We start from the raw sequence: 10,079 nt of genomic DNA, 5'->3' as shown, positions 1-10,079 counted from the left end.
GGCTAAAGGGCCTCTGTAACCGGGATAAATGGGTCATTTTCTACTAGTGATAATCAATACCTGGAGCATATTAACCAGCTAAGTCGCTTTTCTGCTCAATTTTTTTAAAAAATATTTTTTGTTCAGTTCAACCAAGCATTATATTTGTGAAAAGCAAAACACTAATTCTTAAAAACTTAGTTTGTTAAAAACGCCTACTCTACCCAAGTTAATAGGGGCTCATAAACTTATATGTGTAGTTTTTAAGTACTTTTCTTCTTAGTCATTACAAAGTCTTTTTCTGTTACTCCTTTTTCGACTCAAGTGTACGGTCAAATAGTTGGATAGCTCGGTTTCTATCTAAAACCGCTCAAGTTTAGTTCGCTAAACTGGCATGAGAAGCACTCGGCCCTCGAAAAAATGATGTTGAAGCCGAAGGCTGACCCAATTGAAGTCTAGATGTGTCATGTTAAAGCACGACGGAAGCATGCAATTAGTTTTAAGACCAAATTTGGATTAGCACAAAAATAACTTGATTTAATTTAGAGATAAATTTTTTACGTAAGTTTTTTGGTTTTTTGAGCATAACTCTCGCAATACAACGCCATACGCCTTTAAATCATCGGTAATACTAACGGGGGGTTGCGACAAGAGCCAAACCTACTAAAAGCCAAGATACTCCATGGAGTCCTCGGCAAAATTCCCTCGGTATTTCGTACTTATATGCATTGTTCTCGACTTGTGTCTTTGGTCAATAGTTGGGTTGCCCGGCTCATGTGCTTACCCCTTATGTTTCTGCTTTGTTTGGCTAAGGGTGCAACGGGAGAACCACTTTGATTGTTACTTCTGATTTAACCGTTCAATTACCTCAGATGGATAAAATCGAAAGTTGACTGTCACAATACACGTAAATCGGTTGGCGAACCGTATGCAGTGTTAAACTATATATAGCCGATAGTGCCTACCATATAAAACGAAGGGCTTTTATTTTTTGAAAAAGACGAATTTTAGGTGGTTCGACCTCGGATGATCTGAAGACTCGACATATACTGGGGGATATTAAGTTGCCACCCACCTAATGCTCCTACGACTAAGTGTATATTTTAGCCCTAAAAGTCTGATTGCCTAGTTTTCCCACTGATATAATCACCTCCGGGCACCGAGACATCGACTAAGGGTTACAATCAGAAATGGAACACCCTAAGTAGTTTCTACTAAGGGGTGGAAGCCGACAACTGGCCAACTACACATCTTAAATAGTCATGGTTGAGTCAAAATAACATATAGCATAAACCTGCAATGTACAGTCGAAAACTGACTGTCACAAACATGTGCAAATTCGACCGTATTGATTAGAAATATTAATGATAAAGGTTGCCTATGTAAAACAAAGGACTTTTTGATAAGTCACAAAGCTTGCTTTCATAAAGGTGCTTGGCTTGTCCAATGTCACTAATAGAAAACCAGTCCAGTCGTCTTTGAAAGAAAATTGCACAATACTTACCTCGATTTCTTCGTATAAAACAATTTGGACGTAACAAAGAGTACAATAAATTGTACCAGGGGCTCTTTGAGGCACCTCGGCGCGAGCACCTCGGGACTCCTGGAGAGCCCAACATATCCTCATTTGTATTTGATATATGAGCGATGTCTTCCCACAAATTGTTATAAAAGCCACGTTATGCATCAATTTGACTTGAGATTTTTTGCCAAGCTAGGTTGCCTCACTCATGTGCTTACTGCTTACGTTTCCAACGAATTCGTCTAAGGGGTAAAGAGAGCACCTCTGCGATTGTTACTTTTGGGTCAACCTGGCAAGTAGCTCAAATCGGTGAAGCCGAAAGCAGGCGGTCACAAGAATATAATTGGCCGGCAACATAGGAAGTGAAAATTAAGGCCTTTTTAAAGGGCGCTAGACGTAGGGGATAGAGTGTACCTATTACACAGAGGATATTCTGGAGTCAAGGCTTCGAGCAAGTATATTGGGATATCGGCTAATTCGTCGTGATTAACATGACACCCTAGGAAAAGGAACTGTTGGAGGAACTATTTTTCACTGAAGATGTGACTTGTGTTAAATATCAATATAACATAACTCTCTGCAAGGATATTTTTTTTGTGACCTTATGGCCGGATTGCCTTGTTCCCTACAAGCGCTGCCCGAGGACTCAGGCTGACGTTGGGTATACTCCTTGTCCTCTGGACGAGGAAGTAGAAGCCGATGGCTGGTTAAAGGAGTATAAAATCTGCGGATATGAGCGTTCAAAATGACAAAAGTACATAGATACATAAAGTCATCATTCAGCATTAACTGTTTACAAAATTTATTCAAGGCCATCTATAAGGGTATCGAGGAGAAAATCATGTTCGGTTAGCCGAGCAGCAGGCATGATGTTCACATAATTCTTGTTGGCCTTAATTTCCTTTCCATTAGTACCCTTGGGGCTGACCTTGCAAGCACTTCGGTCTTCAATAGACGATAGTGCTTCTTAGCCATGGTCCACGCTTCTCGAGCATAGGTAATCATCATATTGGTAGCATAGGTCAGATATTAAACTTGCCATGTGCCTCTTGGGTGAATTTCTTGACATTGGACACTTCTTTCTGCGACTCGGCAAGCTTGGCTTTGATTAGCTCTAGCTTATTTAAGAGATCTTTATTCTCTTGCCAAAAAGTATGTGTTAAATGTAACAAAATCTTGTGTCAAACGCATGTCGACCCTTAATTCGGCCACCCGTGCCCAAATTAAGGCTCGAAGGCTACTGGGTTTCGCGCTTCTCAATTAAAAGCCATTAAAGGGGTACATCAATCCCCTGATCAGGTGTTGCCACCCGACATATGGCTCGGGGGCTACTGCATTGACGATTCAATTAAAAATCAAAGTGCAAAATGGTTTCCGAGGAGATTATGATACTCTAGTTGGTCGGCCGCACCCAGTCTGAGTCTCGAGAACTATTGCGCACCGTGTTTCCATTCCTAAAAGTATACTACCGAGGAAGGACTTGATCCTCAGACCATTACGTGAATCGACCTGAGTCTCAGGGGCTACCGAGATCAACGGTTTTATGTTATCATTCAAGTGCATCTCAAATTTTAGGCCGTCACACATCTTGAGGGCTACTGGTTATACATCTCCAGAGAGAATAAACTACACCACTCAGAAAAAATATCCGCAAAAAATGAGCCCAAGGCTGAGGTGGTGCACCACCTTGGAAGCAGACCAGCATAAAGCTCAAATGTTAGTGGCCAGCTTCACATAGGACTTTTCAGGCATTAAGCTAGAACCCCTTCAACTTTTTCAAATTGAGTTAATCTATAACACCTCAGATGCAGACCGGCGTTGGAGCTCGGCTGCATAGAGACACCTCAGATGCGGTCCTGCTTTGGAACTCGGCTGCAAGAGGACACCGTCGCACGGGAAAAACTTTAAACCCGGGGTGTGGCATAAAAATAATAAGGCATTGATAAAGGTCGCGAACTTAAGGGGCTCCTCGGATGCTCGACGTGTGAACTCTTCGAATACACATCAGCGATCCTGAAGATCAAAGATGAGAAGATTTGTTGAACCAGATTTCAAGACCGACGACCGAAGACAAAGAACAGTTCGGAAGAACCGAGGAGCGTCCCCAACTAGAAGATCGGTTCAAGGGGCTACTGTTGGAGTCCTGGACTATGGGGTACTCACCACGTCGTCTCCCAACCAGGTAGGTCGGAAAGAGGACCCCCATGACGGTTCGCGAATGGGCCACTTCAGGCAGCCCATGACGTATACAAAGAAGATTCCACAAGACTTAGCGCACAAGACGAGGACTCTTCTAAACCCTAGGCCTCCGATGCATTATATAAACCGAGACTACGCTAGTCAATAGGACATCTTATATTCATTACAACGATATCATGGTAGATATCTGTACTATACTATCCCCAATATATGAATACAATCTCGAACTTGGATAAAATCATGTGTCCATGTTACTATCGCTACAAGACGCCTAGCTTAGGACCCTACCTCAAGATCTGTCGGATTCAGCACCGACACCTACGCCTAAGGTAGTGCCTGCTATAGCCAACACATGCGCTCTCTTTTCTCGTGAATGATCTAAACAAACTCAAAATCTTCCATCTTCCTCTGAATTTCTTTGATGATCATTCCTAATGATGCCGAGTGATTGCCTTGAATTTATTTGATGATCATTCCTGATGATCCCGAGTGATTGCCTTGAATCGTTTCATAGTCAATCGAGACAGCGCCTGCATGCGCCATAGGCCATAGCTTCGAGGGTCTCCGGATCCGTAAAGTTAGTGATATAGAGGAACCCAAATACTCCCCAGTAATAGCAGCGATAACACCCCTATCACCATGTCTTTTTATTGCTGCATCAACATGATTCTTAAAAAAAAGAGACCGGCCAGGACTAGCCTTTGACGGCATATTTTTATAGGAGAAAATCTCTAAGCAACCCCCTCGCCCAAGTCAGGACTCGAACCAGGGAAGTTAGCCTAAGCATCAACATGAGTCCATCTTCAACCACCAGCTGGAGCATGAGCTCGGACATTGTTCTACGGGAATTAGGTCCAGGTCACTCATATATCGCTGAATAAACAGGAACGTAGGTAGGGGAGACTGGAATTCTGCGTTCCAATAAAAGAACGGTAATTTTTCTGGTTTCAAAAAAAAAAGAACGGTAATTTTTTGTTCTTAAGTCCCCCAAAATAAAAAAAGTAATTTTAGGTTCCACAAAAGAAAAGAGAAGACGTAATTTTAGGTTCCACAAAAGAAAAGGAAAAAAACCGTAATTTTAGGTTCCCACAAAAGAAAAGGAGAAAAGACTTTGGCACATATCAAGATGGTACATGTGCCCTACTTCGTTAGGAGATCGGGGGGAGGGCCTTTTTTTATCTTATTACTGTTTGATTTGAATCAAACAAGTGCAATAAGTACGGCTTGGCGAAGCAATCCTAAAAACAGCTCTCCTTAGGCAAAAAAAAAGGGCCAAAGCGAGCCAAAACAAAACATGTAAACCCAAAAACAAAAAGAAAGGTAGAAGGTTAGCCAAAACATGTAAATCAAAAATCAAAAAGAAAGGTTAGAAGTGACATATCCTCAGGTTATGTAACACCACACAACACCTGATTTGCTTAAATGAATTAAAGGTTGTCTATATTGTAGTGGCCCCAATAATTAATGCTGAACTTTGTGATAAATGGCCATTTTATCACTTCATATAAACCCAATGCACATCCCTAATTCAACTTTACAGTTCCAAGCAAGGTGCATACAAGTTCACAGAATTCACAGAAGAACCAAGAGGTGCATACACTTGCCACTAGCTGGTTCACAGAATTCACAGAAAAACCAAGAGGTGCATACACTTGTCACTAGCTGATCCAATGAGAGTCTACCAAAATAAAGTACACGTTGACTTATGAGTAAAATAACTGGCCATTCCAAACACCACAAAGGTGGCATAATAGGGCATCAGAAAGAGACAGCACAACATCTCTGGTACTATCCGGTCGCAATCAAGAGATGCGTACAACTTCACTTAGAACAAGTTCACTTGTCAATAGCTGGTCAAATGAGAGTTTACCAAAATAAAGTACAAGTTGACTTGTGAGCAAAATAACTGGCAAATTGGAACACCATAAAATAAGGTGCCATAATACGGCATCAGAAAGAGACAGCACAACATCTGGTACTGATTACTTCCTTCTGATCAATTGTTTTCTCTTGATCAATCAGACGTGTGGCAGAGACCACATGCTTAATTCCCACCGGTTTCATGCTCTTGCTGGATGTTTTCTCAGTCTTAACCTGGACGCCAGTGATCCATAGCTGATTCTTGAGGGGGCGAGATTTAATTTGCAAACCTATATATATACAAGAGCATTAGAGGCCATGGCATCTTTTCAATGAAATGCATATGAGAGAGAGAGAGAGACAGAGAGAGAGAGAGAGAGATTCACCTTGCACCACCCAAAACAAGATGGCACCTGAGCTGACGTCTTTTCCAGCATAATCCAAACACATTCTTTCACTCTGCCAGTCTTCACTCTTCCATGAGAATGGGAAAAAGATTGGGTCCTTGAGGTACACACAATGATTTTCAGAGAGTAGTTCATAAGCAGCAAGCCCATTTCGTGAGCATGTGTAGATAAAACCATCGACAAATACACATCTGCCATTTAGGAAGGAGTATCTGGACATATCCCTTGGCAGGCATTCTCCCAAAGGAGCCCAAGGCATGACAACATGCCACTGCTTGGCATTCAGGTCAAACCGAAGACAAGAACATGTGACAGTATCACAGACTATAAAGGAATCATCACCCACTACTACATATCCGGACAGCTTGACCTTCCTGTCAAGAAGGTGAGACCGATCTGCGACGCAGCGCACCCATGAGGTCGATCCAGTAGGGCGAATAAGGTGCGACTGACGATAAACGTGGAGAGTTTCAGTAAGAGCAAGAGTTGCGCAACCAACTTGGATAACCATTACAAAAGGATCAAATGGAGAAACAGGCCGCCGTGCAAGGTGATCGAAATCCTGACGTCTGGTGTCCAGGTTAAGCACATGCATGCCATCTTTCAGGAATGAGACGGCACATAGTTCTGAGCTAGTGACAAAAAAGTGCCTCTGACCATCATCATCTCCATGTACAATATAATGCGGTTTGAGAGGAGGAGCTATTCCTAACCTTGGAATCAGATCCATGAGACTGGTTTTATAGATAAATGATTGCGAACCAGCTTGGCAGATAATAAACAAGAGATGTTTGTCCATATGTGGCTTCACATAGGGAGAAGGAGGACCTCCTGGGAAATGATGCCTGCATGCAAGAAGCAAAATATGTCATGCACAAGAAACCTGAAATGAAATATCTAAGCCAAGCTCAAGCTTGTGGATCAAGACCTGCAACGATAATGAAGCAGTACTCCCTCTTCATGGGCTTGAGGCGGCAGCGCCTTGTCATCCTTATACTCTCTAAGTGATAGATAAGTGAACAGAAGATTAATTTGTAAGCAAGATGGCCAAAAAGAATGCATGGATTAATGGTCAAAATGAATGCATGGATTCAGTGGACTTACTGGAGAAAGCAGAATTCAAATTCATCAAGGTGTTTCATAGGCAACAACATGTCAACCTGGCGGGAGGTGGAGTGCAGGAGCTTGAGATCCGAAGGCTCAGGACCAAGGTGGAAGGTGGTGATAATGGCGTGTAGGTGGTCACGCCAGCATGAGAGCCCCACACAGATCCAGACACAGCACATGACCCCGCGGCCGAGATGGGTGAGGAAGCTATGCGCCATGCTTCTTGTAACAGAAGGAAAGCAAATCTTCACAGGGGGATCCAGCTTCAGACTTGTCTCTTCATGCCCGAGCTTGAGCTTGTATGCGTAGATGACATCTTTGCGAACCATGTAAACAGCATTGCTTTCTTGTGCATACACCCCACGGCCAAGGATAGGGACGTAATACTTGTCCTTTGAGGTGTGGGTTACCTTGGTCCAGCCTGAATTAGGGGCGGAGCAATTGAAGGTGAAGAAAAGGCAGTTTCTGAGGGAGAGCAGGATGAGCGTGCCCCCGTCAGGGCCCTGGCCAGGGAGCACTGCGTAGCCCTGGAGCAAGTCAGGACTCCACATGGGGTGGGAGAGCTCGACTTTGCAATGTTGGATGAAGGGGCCGCCGACCTGCTCCCAATGTTGTCCCGCCACGCCCTCTTCCTCTTGGATGACCAGGCGTTGCAGGACGAGACGGAAGCTGGTGGCAGAACAGTAGCTAGCGGACACCGCCCATATGTGGCCATCGGCGGAGATGGGCACGCACCGGCCACGCATGCTTGGATCCAACGGGGGAAGCAGTACTTCGGCCGGCAGCTCCTCCTCGGCCGGCAGCTGAAGCTGAAGGGCCTCGGTTTGCGCCTTCTCGACCCGCTGCAAGAGGCAGAGCGAGCGGCCGTCAGATGCCATGGCTGCGCGGGCGCTCCGGCTGCAACCCTGTGGCTTCTTGAGGTCGTGGAAGATCTGGAGCGTGTCGTCGCTCCGACCGGAGATCCGCCCAGATCTCGCCACGCCAAAACGGTGGAAGCGTAGGCCGCCGCTCATGACGCCGACGAGTAGCAACCAGGCGGGGCTCTCGTCGGCGTTGGAGGGAATGTCGACGAAATCCTTGCCGAGGGCGACCTCGAGGATCGGGGGGGTCGAGCGGTCAGGATAGGAGGCCCCCTCCGCTTTCCCCTCCTCAGCAGCCGCCATCTTCCCCTCCGCTTTCCCCTCCTCAGCCGCCGCCATCGCTTTCCCCTCCTCAGCCGCCGCCATCTTCAGGTTAGGGTTACGCTGCGTTTGGATGTCTGTATTGAAGGCCTCTGTATTGAATTGGTTTTAATTCCAATTCAGTCAGGAAACTGTAATGCATACGAATACGGATTCGGTTGTTTGGATGCCCATTGAATTGGCTTATGGAATCTTAGTGGTTGTTTGGATAAATGAAATTAACGCCTAGTTTTAACAAAACACGTTTTAGTTGAATTTTTTGGAAAACTAGTTTTACTAACAATTCGGTTAGAAACAAGCATACACAAAAGCTTGTTTGGATGATAAAACAGGCTTGCGCAAGGGGGCTGCACCGTCGACGTCTTGTTCTCGCATGTCCATCTGAAATTTTGAATGCCTGGGTCCATCATTTGCTCACGGCAAGATAAGAGTAGCTATGCAGCTGGCCGGTTTGGGCGACATCAACGCCGGGATGGTTCTTTCTGCAGCGGTGAAGGTGAGAACTGATGGAGATGCAACGTTGTGGCCTCGAGATTCAAGTACTAAAACCAATCTGGATGCTCCCGAACGTGAATCGTTCGCTAAAAAATGCACTTGTGCGAAAGTAATGAGAATGACCAATCATTGAAGAACAACAACTAGCGTACAAGGTGGCCGCACTAAAACTTAAGATCAGATTGGTAAGAGACCGCCATCAGCGAGGAAGACAAGGGAGGACTGCGTCCTTGGGAAGAACCCGTGGTCGTCTGTGATGGCGACAGCCGCCGGCAACGCGGGATGAGTGCTCATCGGGGAACGACCAGTCCGACGATGGCGACGGCCGCGTCGAGGAACGTGAGATTAGTTGTCGCTAGAGAAGGGCCAGTCGTCGACGGTGACGGCAGCGGCCGGCGGCGGCGCGGAAGGAGTGGTCGCCGGCGATGGCCACGGGCAAGGCGGAATGAGTTGTTGCGATGGCGATGGCAACGTGCATGCCGGCTGGGCTATATGCAGGTCGCGGGCTGCGGATGATAAATTGGTTTATAGAAAAACGTCTAATCGTCGTTTTTCCATAAACTCGGTTTTTCAGTTTTATGAAAGCTAAGATTTACTTATCCATGGATTTGTTACGTCAACCAAACAGAGTTTTAGTTTGTTGTAACCGAAAACGTGTGTACACCAAACTGATTTAGTAAAATCCCTGTATCCAAACAACCCCTTAGTATGTTTCAATACCAAATTTTGTTTGGATGGCAAACTATGGAATTGGATAGTGTTTTCTTCTATATGCATCAAATTTGTACCCCCATGTGTGGCTATAATTGAATGGATATATAGCAATAAAAATTAACAAATATTCTAGAAATGCATTATATAACAATATAAGTTTCTCTTGTCCAACTGAACTTTTCTTTGTGACGTTTTGGGTCTGAAGCCACGTAACGGTGTTGTGCAGAAGGAGTTGTTGATTTGTCCTGTTGAAGTTCTAAATGCCACCAATCATTTCTCTCGGCAATGAAACATATACATTGGAGGAGCAAGGACATGGGGTACTCCATCACCATGGCGCACATGGCAGCTTGATACCTCTTCCAATGCTTGCAAAACCAAATAAACACCAATTCGAATTTATAGCTGAAGAAGGGATCCAGGGAAGGGGAAGAACGACATCGAGGGAAAGGGAACAAGAAGATGGCGAATGACAAGGGTTTCGACGTCCAGAATAGATGGGAAGGACATGAGGGCTATTGTAGGCATGGGAGGAGATGGCCTGACGCCGCTGGAGATGGGCGGAATGGAAGGCCTAAGTCGGCCAGAGAGATCCGGCGACAGCCGTGCGGTGCA

General features: G+C 45.1%; 1 pseudogene; it reads right to left on the bottom strand.

Annotated features, from left to right (window-relative positions):
- Positions 1–5,403: 5,403 nt before the first annotated feature.
- On the bottom strand, positions 5,404–8,320 carry LOC125539831 (annotated as a pseudogene).
- Between the last annotated feature and the right edge of the window lie 1,759 nt (positions 8,321–10,079).

The sequence above is a fragment of the Triticum urartu genome, chromosome 2 (assembly GCF_003073215.2).
Source record: "Triticum urartu cultivar G1812 chromosome 2, Tu2.1, whole genome shotgun sequence".
Lineage (NCBI taxonomy): Eukaryota > Viridiplantae > Streptophyta > Magnoliopsida > Poales > Poaceae > Triticum > Triticum urartu.
The sequence above is the reverse complement of the archived record's forward strand: the minus strand, read 5'-3'. Positions and strand labels throughout refer to the sequence as shown.